The 17,395-nt window shown below is 36.0% G+C and overlaps 1 protein-coding gene across 1 annotated transcript in view; it reads left to right on the top strand.

The window, feature by feature from the left end:
• Nucleotides 1-17,395, top strand: part of DACH1 (dachshund family transcription factor 1) — a gene marked incomplete at its 5' end in the record, with an annotated part of 423,490 nt that overhangs the window by 351,172 nt on the left and 54,923 nt on the right. The window lies entirely within an intron of this gene.

Raw genomic sequence — 17,395 nt, 5'->3', positions numbered from 1 at the left:
CACTCACCTTACAGTCACTGGGTCTATCCATGCTGCCTTTCCTCAGTTCCCCTAACACATGTTCTCTTTTCAGCTTTCAGAGAAGAAGGGAGAAGGAGAGAGAGATAGAAACATCAATGATGAGAGAGAACCAATGATTGGCTGCCTCCTGCACACCCCCTACTGGCCCGCAACCCAGGCATGTGCCTTGACTAGACTTGAGCCCGGGACCCTTCAGTTCACAGGCCAATGCTCTATCTACTGAGCCAACCCAGCTAGGTTCAGCTAAAGTTCTTGATAGATGTTTTATCTTCTATCTTGAATGCAAAAATTCATCGTGATTAAAAAAAATCCCCCAAATTTATCTGAGGTACCCATGCTATTAGTCATATAGAATATAAAGTAGAAGATAACAGGAAATACTTTAATGAAAACATTGCTTAATGGTGTGTGTTTTTCATTTGAATTTTAAAAGTAATTTAAAATGTAAAGCAAATAGTTTTTAAAATTCATATTAAAATAGGTAATAAAGACTTAAGCAAGATTTCTCATTTTTATTCAATTTTTGACATTTTTTGGAAATATAACATATTACAAAGCTAGTAACAACAATTTTATAAATCTGCCAATATCATCTTTTTTATTTGCAACAAAGAACAAGTCCTTATACATTGGAAATTATTTTTTTTAACTTTACTATAGGAAATGTCCAGGAACATTGCATTATATTTTTATGCTCTGAGAGTTGCAAAATAACAGCTGTGCTGATCAAGAATCCCCTTCTCGCCAAGAGAAGAATGCTGACAATGACATAAACATACACTCTTAACTTTTTATATTTCCCTAAATCCTAAATATTAGTGCTCTCCTTTGCATTTTTATATGACATTGTAAGAAAGCAGTTAGTTTTTAAGGAAGAAGTCATAAAATCTCAATAGGTAAAAGGGATATAAAGGTCACTTAATTTAACCTCCTATCAATTTCTAGTTTTTATAATATTTCTGACAGGATGCTCATCAAATGTTGTATGGATACTCTCTGTGGTGTCAAATCTCTGGCAGCCCAAAGCAGCCAAAATTGCTTTTGGAGAGATGAATCAAATATGACTATTTTCTACACATGCTCACTAGTCCCTTTTCTGCACTGGGTAGCCACATGTGTATTTAATTAATTTTTAAAATTTGGAATTTAAAAAAATAGAATTTTCAACATCATAAATAATTTTGTATACTGAATACACATTTCTGAAAAGGCAACCCAAACCAAAAGCACTTATATACTAGAGGTCTGGTGTACAAAATTCGTGCACGGTGCTGTCCCTAGGCCTGGCCGGAGATCGAAGCTCAAGTGCCTGGCATGGAAGGGCAGGTCCCAGTTGACCTCTGGGTTCTGGGCAGCACCTGGGCCCCTGGACCTGTGCATCCCCCTCCACCTGAGTCATGGTGTCCGAGTCCGCATGCGGAGGTGTGGTGAGCACGGCCAGACACCACGGGCCAGGATGCAGCATGGGTCTCTGGGCTGCCCAGTGGTGCCACATGGAAGCCAAGCAAGCAGCGCGCTCTCTGCCAGCTGGCCTGGAAGACCAGCTCCTGAGCAAACCCACGGTGAGCCCGACCAGCCCCTGTGGTCCTGGTGGCTGCAGCCTGGCTCATCCAGAAGAGGCCTCATGGGTGCGGGGCGGGCTCCTTGTGGGTGCCTGGCACCTGAGTGTGGGGGCTTCAGCCCTGGCGTCTTGGGGGCGGGTAGCAGAGAGAGTGAGAGCAAGTTCGGTGGACACCCCACATTCTCACCGCAACTCTGTCCCCGTCACCCCTGCCCCCAGGTAGCTGGCGAGAGGTGGTAACACATTGACGACACCTGCCATGTTCCGTGCCGCCGCCTGGTGGTCAGAGCACATCATAGCAAGCAGTCGAACTACTGCCTAAGGGGACAATTTGCAGATTAGGCTTTTATTATATAGGATACTGTCTCATTCAGACTCAACTAATTAAAATGTAAACTAACCTCAGTTAAAATTTTATCTTTATTAATAAGAACTAAGAACTTAACAAATTAACTAGTTTAGGAAATGCATTATATCAGATATTCACCCAATCAGTCATAACAATGTATTATGTGCCAGGCATTGAGGTTACACAGGTGAATAAGATGGACAGAGTTCCTTCCCTCACAGTTTTTTATGTTAGACATACTTAAGCAACAAACCTGTAAAGAAATCTATTTGTTGATAATTTTCAATGAATTTGATCATTTGAAATAGTAGTCCTGGTACAATGTGTTAGTAATTGGTTATTATGGACAGAAGGGGAAAACAAATTGTTTCAAGCTGGTAAAGTTGAATAGGTAGGAGCTTATCCAGTATATGACCTTATATATCACCTTAGGAGACTTTTCACATTCACGTCCCACATTCCTGGTCTCAAGAGATTGAGGTAAGTTGAGGTGGAGTGTAGGGACCTGTTAAAGCGCACCTGCAGCTTTGAAGGAGCCATTATGCTTAGTAAATTATAAGGCTTACATGCAATGATTTTTCTAGACCTATAAGCTGATGTCTAGTCAGGGCAGTTGTCCCAGCAGTCTGATGTACGGAATCTTATCTGAGCAGAGTGGTTACCAAGAACTATGGAAGCTCCTGGTGCAAGGAGGGAGCAACTAATGGAGACGGGAGGAGCGAGGTCTGAAACTGAGAAAGGGTGATTTAGAAAACTGAATAAAGTTCTTCCTTTTGAAAGTGAGTTCATGGCTAGGGTTACACAATGAGGAAATTCAGGAGAGGTTCAATTAGGAAAAGTGCAGAAGACAGTTTGTGGCAATAGCCAGGATTTAATTGTAGCTGATACAGGGTGAGGCATGACACCTACTCCTTCTGAAGTGACTCACTTGGACAATATTTTTTTTACTTTAAGAATCTTTAAGTGAGCCTTTCTCTTTTACCTCATGCAATGCATATGTCAATTAAAAAGTAATACTTTCAAGATTAAATATTTTTCACCAGGAAAGTATAGACAGTGTTAGTATGTATGGTATCAGGTAAAGATGTAGTGAGGAAATTTGCAGGGAGATACCTGTGTGGGCTACTTAAAGTTAGGGTTGATATTAAATGTCTATTATATTCTTGGCTGATTTCTCTAGTCCCATGTGGAGATTATCTGGAATTCCATTTCTAAGATAGAAAGCTTTGCTTCAAAAATGAATAACCATAGTAGTGGAAATAGATAATCTGGGGAAATCTTAACTTCTTAGGATGATGATTAGCTAGGTTTTAAGGACTAAGTTAAGCTTTGTTTAAGATTGAAGAGTGACAGAAACAGATATAGAGTCATAGATATAGAGGAAAGACGGATGGTTTCCAGAGAGAAAGGGTGTTGGAGGGCTGGGTAAAAAGGTAAAAGGTAAAAGGATCAAGGTAGTTACAAAATGGTCACAGGGATATAAAGTACAGCATAAAAAATTTAGTCAATAATAATGTAATAACTATATATGGTGTCAGGTGGGTACTGGGAATATTAGGAGAATGCTTTATAAAGGATATGATTGTCTAACCCCTATGCTGTTCATCTAAAACTAATATAAAATAATATTGACTATATACTGTAATAAAAATTAAAGTTAAAAAGAAAGAGGAGTGAAATAGAAAAGTCTGTATTTTCCTACTCTAAGATAATTATAAAATTATTTTATTTTTTTGGAGTGTATGTTGGTTATATACATCTGAAAACACATATTCAATACATTTTTTCAAATGCTTGTAAAAATTTATATTTTACTCCTTGAGTGTTAAAGAATCATAGGCTCTAGAACAAGGCTGCTGGGTTTGAATTTGGCTCCTTTCCTCACTAGCCAAGTTATCTTGGCAAGTTAATTAAGTTATTTTACCTCTATCTACTCATGTGTAAAATGAATACTAGTAGACCCCTAGTGACAATCTAATGGGATTATTGTAAAGATTAAATGAGTTAATGCATGTAAACTGCTTAGAACATTGCTTTGCATACATCGAAAAGGCTCAGTATGTGCTGGATATTTTGATGATAACGATGATGATCATTATCATACCAATGCCCCTGGCTTTTTTAAAAAAGGAGTTAATAGAATTTTACTGAGTAAAATTATTTTTGTTAAAACATTTTTACTATAGCCCTAGCCGGCTTGGCTCAGTGGATAGAGCGTCAGCCTGTGGACTGAAGGGTCCCAGGTTCGATTCCGGCCAAGGTCACATGCCTGGGTTGCGGGCTCCATCCCCAGTAGGGGATGTGCAGGAGGCAGCCAATCAATGATTCTCTCTCATCATTGATGTTTCTATCTCTCTCTCCTTCTCCCTTCCTCTCTGAAATCAATAAAGAAATATATTTTTAAAAAAACATTTTACGCCAGAACCGGTTTGGCTCAGTGGATAGAGTGTCAGCCTGCAGACTCAAAAGTCCTGGGTTCGATTCCAGTCAGGGCATGTACCTTGGTTGTGGGCACATCCCCAGTGGGGGGCGTGCAGAAGGCAGCTGATTGATGTTTCTCTCTCATCGATGTTTCTGGCTCTCTATCCCTCTCCCTTCCTCTCTGTAAAAAATCAATAAAATATATTTTTTTTAAAAAAACATTTTACTACAGAAAGTTTCGAACAAATAGAAAGTTAGAATGGGATAATGCGGCCCCCCATAGACCTATCCATGATTCATCTTTAACAATGATAATCTCAAGTCCAGACTTGCTTCCTCAGTCTCTCCACCTATTTCTACTCTACCCCAGATTATTTTGAAGCCAATTCCAAACATATTTTATTTAATCTTAATTTTTTTCAGTGAGTTTCACTTAAAGATAAGGACTCTTTTCCTTAACTCACAATCCCCTTACCATTACCACTCCTACAATCGCCTAGTAGTTATTAACATCCAGCCAGGCTTGACATTTCTCCAATTGTCACACATGCACGTGTGTTTGTGGGTCCACATATCCTTGGAATGATTCAAAATGTCATTCTTCCTTTGTATTTTCTCTAAACTGATACTATAGCTGTTACTTTTTTTAAAAAGAAATGAGAATTTACAGACATTTGAAAAACATTGGGTCAATCACTTTTGGGGTGTTTCATCTGAAAAATCAATTTATACCAAATGATTTCCAAAGATAACATACACTTTTTAATAATTCCATGATAATTTTAGCCTAAAACCCATATGAGAATCAGAGTTTAAATATTCCACAATGCCAAAGCTATTTTATATTTCCGGAGGATAACTTGGGAATTGTGCTCTTTTATTCACTTAGCAATAAGACTCATTTTCAGTTTGGAGACTCATAAATGAAATAGAACTCTGCAGAGGTGACAGGAAACCAAGATAGCAAACCATGGCACCCTGTGAGGGTGCCCAGTGTTTCTCCTCATTTTCTCTCTGCTTCTACAGTAATATGAATTTCGAAGAGGCCTTGGGTTCATGTGACAACTCCTTTCCCCTGCCCCCAGAAAATTCTCAAAACACATTTCAGAAACTCCTTTTTGGCAGATGTAAATTTAAGTAAATTGGCCAAGGTCACAGCACAATAAGGGCAGAGTTATCAAGGGAATGCAGTTTCCTGCTTTTCCACCATCCATGAAATTAGAGTAACTCCACCCCTTAAAATGAAAGAGTCTACTTTTCCTCTCTCTCTCTCTCTCTCTCTCTCTCTCTCTCTCTCTCTCTCTCAAATTATGAACTATGATTTGGAATTTTTTTCAAACCATTCACTGAGGTTCTCAAAAGTGGTCTTTTAGGACCATGAAATGTTTGTGTGTGCATTATTCCAATGACTATTACTGCATATATTACAACCTGTACAATTTGCTTTCAAAGGAGAGTGCATTTTTTGTTTGCGCTGAACCATCAGATTTTCGTTTCATGCACTATGACATGATGAAGCTATCTGTAAGAACAAAACTAGTTCACTTTTCATGGGCAAGCACAGACTGTAAAGTGGATTATTAGAGTACACAGAAATAGAAAATTAGATCAGAAGTGATGTTTTACTGTGAGGTCTTCTTTGGGCTTTACAAAATAAGAAAGAACTAACCTTGTTCTATTTTTGAGTCCTGAAAAAAAAACCCTCATAGCAGGCATATCACCTTTAATTAGGTTTCTGCTTTTGGGAAGCATTTTACCAGCCCCCTTTCATTTATTTTTAATGATGTTATCACTAACAGGCAAGCAGTCCCTTAATAAAACAAAAACAGTTTCTATATAAAGCCTGGTGTACATGTCCTGAGTCAGTCATCTAAAAACAAATGTTATGATTGTTTCCGTTGTGCTCTTAGAACCCTTAATGGCCCTACTGTGCAGATATGCAAAACATCAGCCTAGTAAATATAACCTTGCCTGTTATGCAGCTTTCAGTAAATGCTTTCCCACATTCACTTGCAATATCAGCAGTGAGGTTAAACCTACAGGGCCATGGAAAGACAGAAAGATCAGTTAAGTGGATCTTTTCAGCCTAATCTACACCAGCTCTTTCATGAACACTTGTACTTATGACTTGAGAAATAAGCCACCCAAAATGTTTTAAAGATAAATAATTGTGTGTATTGTGTGTGTGTGTGTGTGTGTGTGTGTGTGCGTGTGTGACTATGTGTGTTTAATGAATAGTGCCATTCCATTTGTGCCAACCAATTCCAAGTAGTGGGAGGGGAAAAATATTCACCGATATCTGTGTACCTTTACTTCCATCTTAATTGCCAAGGGCAATTTGTTGTCAAGGCCAAGCTTGAAAATATCTATATCTATATCTATATCTATATCTATATCTATATCTATATCTATATCTATATATGGCTAATATGCTAAGTGTTCATCCTGGTAATGATGTCATGTAGCAATGTCCGGCTTCCTCTCCCTAGTGACTAGCCTCCTTGCAGTTTCTTCAGCCCAAGAACATGACTTGCTTTATACCCAGGTGGAAACATTTTACACTTTAACCAAATGTCTGTGAAGCGTTTCCCTGTGCCTCATCTCATTTGATCCTCACAGAAGTCCTGGAGTAGGTAGATAGAAGACTCGGTGGAATCCTATTTTCTTTTCATTAGCCGGAAAACAGAGATTTAGGAAACTTGACCCGACTGAAAAGAAGTAAGAAATGGTCAACCTTGAAAATGACTTCAGGTTTTCTCACTGCACAGAATATAGTCAAACACTGCTGCAGTTAAATATTTTACCCTTTGTTCTCCCTGCATGATCTACAATAATAATCTGCTTTGTGTTGATATTTACTGCTGTGTTGCTGACAATTACCTAAAAGAGAAGTTGGGGTGCTTCACTGGGCAGGAAAAAGTTTAGCTAAATCAGAAAGCAGGTCTAATTAAGCAAGTTTTATATATATATATATATGGCTAAGTTGACTCGCGCATGCACAATACATATAAAACTCTTGCTTGTGCCAATTAAACACATGTGTTTCGATCTATCTTTGTCGATCGTGAATTTGCTTGACACTTCTATTATAGAGAAAGGGTGAATAGCGATATTAAATATTTCTTCTAATTAATTTCCTTTCAATGTACATGAATTTGTGCACTGGGCCACTAGTTAAATATATACCTTGATTTAGAGTTTTCCTCATACATAGATGTTTGAAATATAAATACAAAACGGACAGAATTTAAAGACTATAGTCTGAGACTAATGGTAGAAAATAGGCTTTCTCTTTAAAAATATGAAGTTTTTTTAGGGCACTTTGGATGCCTGTTTTTCTTGAGCTATTATACATAGGTACTGTCCTCATAGAACCCCTTGGCTTCCCCCTGTTTAAATTTTCCAATATCCAATGTCCATTCCAAGTGTACCTTGCTGTGAGGATTTTAGCTTTCTTGTTTACTCTCCTATCCACTTGCATGGTCTATATATAATCTCTTCTTTTTCTAAATAACCACTTGGTGCCATTTGAATCAATCTTTTGGCACATAACATTGCAATTATAATTGCATACATTTAAAAAATCTTCTTCTTAGAGCTTCCTCCTAACCCAAGATAATGTCTGTGAAAATGCCTTGTAATCAATAGTGTGGTTTTCCAATAGAAAGCATTTTTAGTTTTTCTATCATGAATGCGGTGCAACCTCAAGGTAAGCAGAGACTACTATATACTTCTCATTTCTGCATGTTGCACTCTTCCAGCTTTTGCCTCCTTTCATCTCATTCACATATTCTTTCAACAGAAATTAATATGTGCTACCCTATATTCAGGGACTGAGACTGCTTATTCTTATGTGGCCTGGTCCCTAACTTTCATCATCATCTCAGAGATGAACTATCCAAAGTTAAGAAACACAGATAAAGGTGAAAGTTGCATATGTGTGTAATAAAGACTTTATGCATTAAATTAGACAGAACTGTGACTCTGATATGTTTTTTTAGCACACCTCCAGCATCTTGCCAAACATGCACTTAACAATGATCTCCTTCCCACAGTAATTTTTTTCCTTTATTCACCCAAACTCAAAATTCAGGGTTCTAAAATTACTTCATTCAAGTAAATCCATGGAACCTCTTAAGTTTGTTTTTATGTTCCTCACAGTCTGTTCTTTCCAAAATCTGTACCCATTGGTTTTTGTGTAATCAACTTACCCTTTTCCTTTAGGTCCTGCTACCGGAAGAGAAATTGATAAAGTAATTCATACTTTTTGCCCTTTCTCAAGTTATTATATCATAATTAATTTTAACTGTTCATGGAACTAACTCCAGGTTAGTTTGCATAAGTCAACTGTAATAATATATAGCAATTATTTTATTATTAACATGATACTTTATTATCGCAAGCTTCAGGGATAAATAATATAGAAACATAGAAACCAGGGGCTTATGGTACAAGACCAGGATTGCTCCATGGCACATTGAAGCCAAGTTTACAAAAGGAAACTTGTAACCGATTTAGTTGGTTTGTAAATTATTAATACTTTACATTTATTAGTATTTTGTATTTTACAAAGCAGTTTTACATAAATAATCTAAATAGATGTGAGCTATAATTCTTTGAGTTTGTAATGACCCCTTTAATAAATAAACCAAATGCATTTCACAGAACATTAGAGAAGGATTCTGTGCTCTAGTATTTGGTAAAACTTGGTAAGCCAGAGCTTGAACTCACACATTCTGAATCCATCCTGCTTTGCTTTTAATTTTGCCAGTCATCACATTTAATGTGATAGCTGTAACACATTATGGTGATAAATTTATAAAAATTTCTGGAGTAATTTTGAGTGCAGAATTTGAAAAATGGGCTTAAAATTAAATATAGAAAACAAGCTTTATTCCATGAGACCCCTGCATATTTTATAAAAATTGAAATAGATACATGAAAGCCATGCAAATAAATTTTAATGTACATTTTGGAATTCTTTATTTTGTGAGAAGATGAAAATAGAAAGGAAGAAAATTATGTGTCCATTATCTGATTTATGATTACACTAGAGGCCCAGTGCATGAAATTCATGCACGGGTAGGGTCCCTAGGCCTATCTAGCGATCAGAGCTGATCAGGGCCTTCCTTCCCCCAGCTGCAGTGCACATCATAGTGAGTGGTTGAACTCCTGGTCAGTGGTACTCCCGAGGGGACAATTTGCATATTAGCCTTTTATTATATAGGATTGTGGGATTACATTTTTAAACCTTATTATTACTTTCTATTTCCAAATTAAAACCAGAGTTCCTAAAGCAGGAATGAATCACAATTGAGGTTATGATTGAACTCAATTTAAATGGTTGTGTTTTATCTGGATATAAGTTTCAAATATTTTTTAAAGCATCAGTCCTTAAGTTTTTAGATTATTTATGCCTCTATTCCAGTTCAATAATGTGGCTGATTAGTTTACAAAAACACAAATACATTTATCTTTCTATACAATTGTGATGTATATATAACATCAATACAATCATGATGTATATTTTAACAAAACAAAAAAATATATTTTTATAAATAATTATTCTCTTTTGTATAGAAACTACCATACTTAAAACTTTGTCAACATTTTTTTCACTCTGCTAGTATAGAAATATAGCCTTTTCATGCAATTTTCCAGAACACTTGTAAACTTTAAATATGAAGATTTTCCCTCTTAATAATGTTGCTGTCTATTCCACATCAAGAGGAATAAATGTGAACCTGCTTGGAATATATAATTTTCTAAAAGTGAGTCTTTTTTTTAGTTAGTTTTATGATGTAATAGAAGACATCAGAGACAAAAATATACATACATACACACACATACATATTTGAAAGAAAATATATAACTCCAACCCAAAAGGATTAGTTATGAAAATAACAACTGAATTAGATTTTATTAACAGGAAAGAAAACATTTTAAAGCAGAGGCCCCGCCTTTTTTTAAACAACATTGTTCCTTAGGATATCCTGCTAAATTGTTATGTGTGATAAGATTGCAGAGAAAAAAGCTTGTCTTCCAGAGTCATCAATCTTACTGATAGTCAGTTATTGAGTAGTGACTTTAAAATATGAGCAAAATCCTGAAATGAAGTGATGAGAAGAATGAAATAATACTCTTTATATGTTATTGATTTTGGAATTTTAAGACTATTTTCTTCTCTTCATATATGTTTTTTCTTTATATTATCTATTATTCTAATTGATGTTAACTGATTATATATTATTATAATACCATTATATTTATTACATAATAATTAATATGTTAATCAGTAGATATTTTTCTGGTCAAAAGATGAAATTATTTGTTAGTTCATAATACATGCTGTTCTATTTTTCTTAAGAAAAATACTGTAGTTTCCTGTAACTGAATTAAAATGCAAAAATATTTTAAAGATAATAGCCATTCTTACTTTGGAATTTAAAAATAATGAGAACTCTTGAACACTGGCTTAACTACTAGTCCCCTGTGGATGTGGAATACTTAAAAAAAGAATAGTACCCCAGTTAATACAGCTTCTAAAATGCTTACTTTATTCCCTGGTCAGCCCCCTTTGCCTCACCCAATTTGCCATTCCAGGTGTTTGGAGTGCTTGTCTTATAGATAGTTGAAGTATTTCCTAATTTAATAAAAGAAAGCAGGATAATTTAAGGATTCTTTTTTTTAAATTAAATCTTTATTGTTCAGATTATTACAGTTGTTCCTCTTTTTTTCCCCCATATCTCCCCTCTACCCAGTTCCCCACCCCACCCTCTGCCCTTACCCCCCCAATGTCCTCATCCATAGGTGTACAATTTTTGTCCAGTCTCTTCCCGCACCCCCCACACCATTTTCTCCCCCGAGAATAGTCAGTCCACTCCCTTTCTATGCCCCTGATTCTATTATATTCAACCGTTTACTCTGTTCATCAGATTTTTTATTCACTTGATTTTTAGATTCACTTGTTGATAGATATGTATTCGTTGTTCATAATTTTTATCTTACCTTTTTTCTTCTTCTTCCTCTTCTTAAAGGATACCTTTCAGCATTTCATATAATACTGGTTTGGTGGTGATGAACTCCTTTAGCTTTTGCTTATCAGTGAAGCTCTTTATCTGACCTTCAATTCTGAATGATAGCTTTGCTGGATAAAGTAATCTTGGTTGTAGGTTCTTGCTATTCATCACTTTGAATATTTCTTGCCACTCCCTTCTGGCCTGCATAGTTTCTGTTGAGAAATCAGCTGACAGTCGTATGAGTACTCCCTTGTAGGTAACTGACTTTTTTTCTCTTGCTGCTTTTAAGATTCTCTCTTTGTCTTTTGCCCTTGGCATTTTAATTATGATGTGTCTTGGTGTGGTCCTCTTTGGATTCCTTTTGTTTGTGGTTCTCTGTGCTTCCTGGACTTGTAAGTCTATTTCTTTCACCAGGTAGGGGAAGTTTTCTGCCATTATTTCTTCAAATAGGTTTTCAATATCTTGCTCTCTCTCTTCTTCTGGCACCCCCATAATTCGGATGTTGGTACGCTTGAAGTTGTCCCAGAGGCTCTTTACACTATCTTGATATTTTTGGATTCTTTTTTCTTTTTGCTTTTCCGGTTGGGTATTTTTTGCTTCTTCATATTTCAAATCTTTGACTTGATTCTTGGGATCCTCTTGTGTGCTGTTGGATCTCTGTATATTATTCTTTATTTCAGTCAGTGTATGCTTAATTTCTAGTTGGTCCTTTTTCATAACCTCGAGGGTCTCACTAAATTTATCAGCGGTTTCTAGAAAATTCTTGAATAGAATTAATTTTGTAAACCTAAGTAATCAATAACTTGCTCTGAAATTTTATGTTTGTGTTTTATGTTATTTTTTGTAGACTAATTATTTTTCAAATATAATCATAGATATTCATAACTTTTTGAAACCTGTAATTAAGAAGATACTGATATTTCTTATTCCAAAGAGACTTTACCATTCTCTAGTCAATATTGATGAAGTCTCTACTTTTTAGAAATTTTTATAAGAAATAATAGAGAATGTGGAATTATAGATTTGAGTGATACTAAAATTTGTCTCATTAAAGCTGCTAGGTTTTTAAAAATTAGAAAAGGAAGGTTGACTTTGTTGCATTTCAACAGTCACTGAAAGTAACTAGATATGAAGTCATTTTTTTCCTATACTCCAAAGTATTAAAAAAAACCAACCTGTTACATACTGTTTTATTTATCTACAGCTGTGTAACAAATTTTAACTAAACTTAGTGGCTTAAACCAGTAAACATTTAAAAATCTCATAGTTTTTATGGATCGAGAATCTGGGTGCAACTTAGCTGGGTGCCTCTGGTTTAAGGCCTCTGATGAGGTTGCAGTTATGCTGTCAGCTGGGCTGCAGCTCACTTAAAGGCTCAACTGGGACATAAAGGACACATCGTACTTGTATACAATGGAATAGCACTCAGACCTTAGAAAAGATAAAACACTACCATTTGCGACAACATGAATGGATCTTGAGAATATCGTGCTAAGTAGGAAAAAGTCAAGAACCATATGATTTCACTCATATGTAAAATAAAAAACGTAAAGGAACAAATGAATAAACCAGGCAAACAAACAAAAACTCATAGACATGGACAACAGTATGGTGATTACCAGAGGGGCAGGCGAGGTGAGGGGGGGGGCAGCAAAGGGTAAAGGGGGTCAAATATATGGTTGCAGAAGAAGATCTGGCTTTGGGTAGTAAACACACAATTTAATATACAGATGATGCATTCTAAAATTGTATACTTGAAACATATATAATTTTGCTAACCGATGTCACCCCAATAAATTTAATAAAATAAAAATAAAACAAAATCTCTGCTGCACAGGGGGAATCTGCTTTGAAACTGACTCACGTGATTTTTGACAGGCCTCCGTCCCTTGTCATGTTACCCCACAGGGCTGTCTCATGACATGATAACTGGCTTCCACCAGGGTAAGAAATGCAAGAGAAAAGAGAGGAAAAGAGATATGGGAACTGCAGACTTTTATAACCTAACCTCAGAAACAGCATCCCATCATATTTGTTTTATTCTATTTGTTAGATCTAACTCACACTAAGGAGAAAGTTCTTGAGAGAATAAGTATAGTAGTAGGGAATAATCATGAGAGGGTATCTTAGGGGCTACCACATGCCCAGAAAAAATAGTCCCCAACTACCTGTCAAGTAAATTAAAATATTTATTTGTTATTTAACATATATATATATATTAATTTTAGAGAGAGGGGAGGGGACAGGGATAGAGAGATAGAAACATGGATGACTCCTGCACGCCCCTAAGGGGATTGAGCCCACAACCCGGGCATGTGCCCTGACGGGGAATCGAACCAGTGACCTCTTGACTCATGGGTTGATGCTCAACCACTGACCCAACCTGGCTGGGCATATTATTTAACGCTTTACACTAAAACAGTGGTCAGCAAACTCATTAGTCAACAGAGCCAAATATCAACAGTACAACGATTGAAATTTCTTTTGAGAGCCAAATTTTTTAAACTTAAACTATATAGGTAGGTACATTGTTATTAACTTAATTAGGGTACTTCTAAGGCTTAGGAAGAGCCACACTCAAGGGGCCAAAGAGCCGCATGTGGCTCGCGAGCCGCAGTTTGACGACCACGGCACTAAAACATCTCACAGATTATGAAAATAGAAAGTGGGCTCTTGATTTAATAATAGTAGTTTTTGTATGTGTTTCTTGCTCATTTTATACTGTAGAAGAGTATACCCTTGTATTGTGAAATATGCAGTGAAGTCTTAAGGATTGAAAGGGGAAGATGGTTCAAACATATGTACACACAGAACAAGAAAGGGAGAGAGAAGACAGAAAGATAAAAAGCAAATGTGGGAAAATGTAAAAATTGGTGACTTGGGGTAAAGAGTTGAAGTAGTTTCCTAGGGCTCTTGTAACAAAAGGCCACAATCTTGGTGGCTTAAAGCAACATAAATTTATTTTCTCACAGTTCTGGAGGCCAGGAGTATAAACTCAAGGTGTCAGCAAGGACAAGCTATCTCCAAGAGGCTATCAAAGAGAATTTTCTCTTCTAGCTCTGGCAGCTGTGAGCATTCTGTGACTGGCTACAACATTCGGATCTCCCTCTCTGTCTTCTCTTTGCCTCCTCCTCGACTCTGTGGACCTGTCTGTCTCTCTCAAATCTCCCTCTGACTTTCTCTTTTAAAGAAAGATTGGAATTAGGGTGCATCCGAAAAACAGGATGATCTCTTCATCTCAAGAGCCTTAACTTAGTTACATCTGTGAAACCCCAATTTACAAATAAGCTAGCATTACTAGGTTCCAGGGATTAGAAAAGGACATGTATGTTGAGGGTCCACCATCCAACCAACCACAGGTTATAAAGGAATTCTTTGTACAAGTCTTGTAACTTTTCCATAAGTTTCACGTTATTTAGGAGCAAAATTTTAAAGAACGAATCAAATACTATAATCAAAGATCATAATATCTGACATGCCAACTTTCTTTTAAAGATAAAACTCAAAAATATGCACAATATACAAAATTGGAATAATGTCCTTTGTGAATTTGTGCTTTAGCATCATTCATTGTTTGAAGTCTTTAGAGATTATGTGATGTCAAAACTCTCTTCCATGTTGTCTGGTCTCTCAAACTTTTGCTTTAATCTCCTGAGAACATTTAGGATATCAAAGGTCACTTTTATTTTAAAAGGAAGAACCCTGTTCTCAATTTTACTCTTTGTAGGAAGACAAAATGATACTTTCTATGATGCTAATTGCCACAAGATGACAACTTCTTCTAAGGTAGTAGGGTCTTGATACCCTCAAAATATTTTGTCTTGTTTGTTTGATCTTTGATTAGTTTGTTTTCTTTTATATAATGTTTATTGATCTTAAGAATCGCCCTTTAAAAAGATTTTTAAGCAGTCACTCACTCTGCCCTAAATTTGATTGTTTGTTAGAGTTACAGTGACCGTATGTAATATCTCTACTATGTAAAATAATAAATGAATGAATTCAATCAAATAAGTTTATACCAAATAATAATCTACTCACATATAGCTGAAAGCATGAGAACCAAGATGAGCATTCAATTGAGGAACTGCAGAAAAAAACATGAAACATATGTATGCACCATTTTAATCTTATACTGGGGAAAAATGAGTAGTAATGGGATAAGGATGGAAGAGAAATTGCTTTGCTAACTATAATAATTAGGTATTTAATGATTGGGATTGGTCATTCTAGAAAATACTTCTTGAGGCTTACAGATTGTAGGGTTTTTCAGTATTCTCTCTCCAATGTCTATCCTCAGCACACTATTTATGTTAAGTAAACATTGGTTACATGAATGCATGTATCATGAGTGATTTAATTAATTCACACAACAAGCAAACATAGTCAAGCTTAAATGTTTTGAAGTTTAAATAATCGTGGGATGATGGAACTTCTAAAAAAGGTGTGTGTATGTGTGAGTGTGTGTGTACCCAAAGATACGATGCTTTTTTCTTGGACAACCTTTAAGAAATGTGGAGTCACAGACTAAAGCTGAACACAGTCTCAGGTGCTCATCTGGTTCTATGCCTTTCTTCAGGAGACAAGCAGTTATTATCCCCATGACCTATTAAGCCACATGTTCTTTAGCATGTGACAGCTAAGGTGATGCTGAGCAAAAAATATTGCTCTTCCTTCTTAAACAATTTCACATGCACAAAGATGGTTAACAAGCGCCTTTTCAGAGATATTGTGAGAAAACACTAGCAGCCTTGGTCTGGAGGAGTAATTTACGACAGCAAGGTAAATGGTGTCCAAGATCACCTTGATCACATTAGCCATCCCCTGCTGTCTTTCTTTAACCCTGTTGACAAGTGGAATAAAAAAAAAATAAGAACCCAATGAATCCTACTTCAGCTGCTTACTCCGTTTCTTCCTCTGGTACTTGCTGCCTCAGATCATCTGTGAGTAAGTTAACAGAGGAGGGACTGGAAGGAGAAACTGCAGAGGAGTGAGTGAGTGAGTGAGTGAGGTTGGAGTGTGGTTAATAGAAGGCCTTGTGTTATTGTTCCTCTCCCCAAATTATACTCCCTTTCAGTTCATTAACTAGAAATGTGGCAAGGTGAGGGAGATGAATTTAACTTGTTCTGACATTAGTTACAGACAGAGAAGTGTAGCAGCTTCCATAGTACTTCGGCCCCAGAGAGAGTTAATTGGAAAACGTGTTGTGTGGTTAGGTGTCGTAATGAAAAATAAAGAAATGATTGAGAACTGTGGAATCAAATTATAAATATAAATGCAGGTGTGCTGAAGTTTCTAGCCACTTGCAAAATTGAGAAATACTATCAGGATGTGCAAATACATTGCTCTAATTAATTTTCCTAGTGTGAAATAAAATATTTATAAAATTGAGAATTCTGCTGTGAATAAAATCTTCTCTGTGATATAATAAACTAAAATAAGCCATACTTTGTATCTATCTTAAATGAAACTGAACATATTTAACTAATAAAGAACTAAGTAAAAGGATTTCATTGTAAGTAAAAATAATTTATATTGGGGCATTACTCTAAGTTGCTTAAAATAATGAAAGATATTTAATAAACAAAGTAAAGACTGATTTATCTTAGAGGACTTTATATTTGGTTTTTAAAAATATTGTTATGAAAGCCATATTATCTTACCCTTCTTTAGAACCCTTCTTCATGGAGGGTAGGCAGGTGAGAAGAGATCAACCAGAGAAGTTGTATGCATATATGTATAACCATGGACACTGATAATAGGGTGGTGAAGGCTTGGGACTGGGAGTGGGCTAGAAGAGGTCAATGGGGGAAAAAGGGAGACATATGTAATACTTTCAACAATAAAAATTAAAAAATGAAGAATTAGACCTTTAGTTTTAATGATATTGAACAATTCAGTTATAACTTAGAATGATTATATTTGATTCCAGTTTGTCTTTTTAGATGTGAAATGAAAAGTTTTATTTGTACAATATTTTGTAGATTTCTTAAGAAGAGATTTGAACAAATCATTGACATAAAGGGT

The sequence above is a fragment of the Myotis lucifugus genome, unplaced genomic scaffold (genome assembly GCF_000147115.1).
Source record: "Myotis lucifugus unplaced genomic scaffold, Myoluc2.0 scaffold_177, whole genome shotgun sequence".
Taxonomy (NCBI): domain Eukaryota; kingdom Metazoa; phylum Chordata; class Mammalia; order Chiroptera; family Vespertilionidae; genus Myotis; species Myotis lucifugus.
The sequence above is the reverse complement of the archived record's forward strand: the minus strand, read 5'-3'. Positions and strand labels throughout refer to the sequence as shown.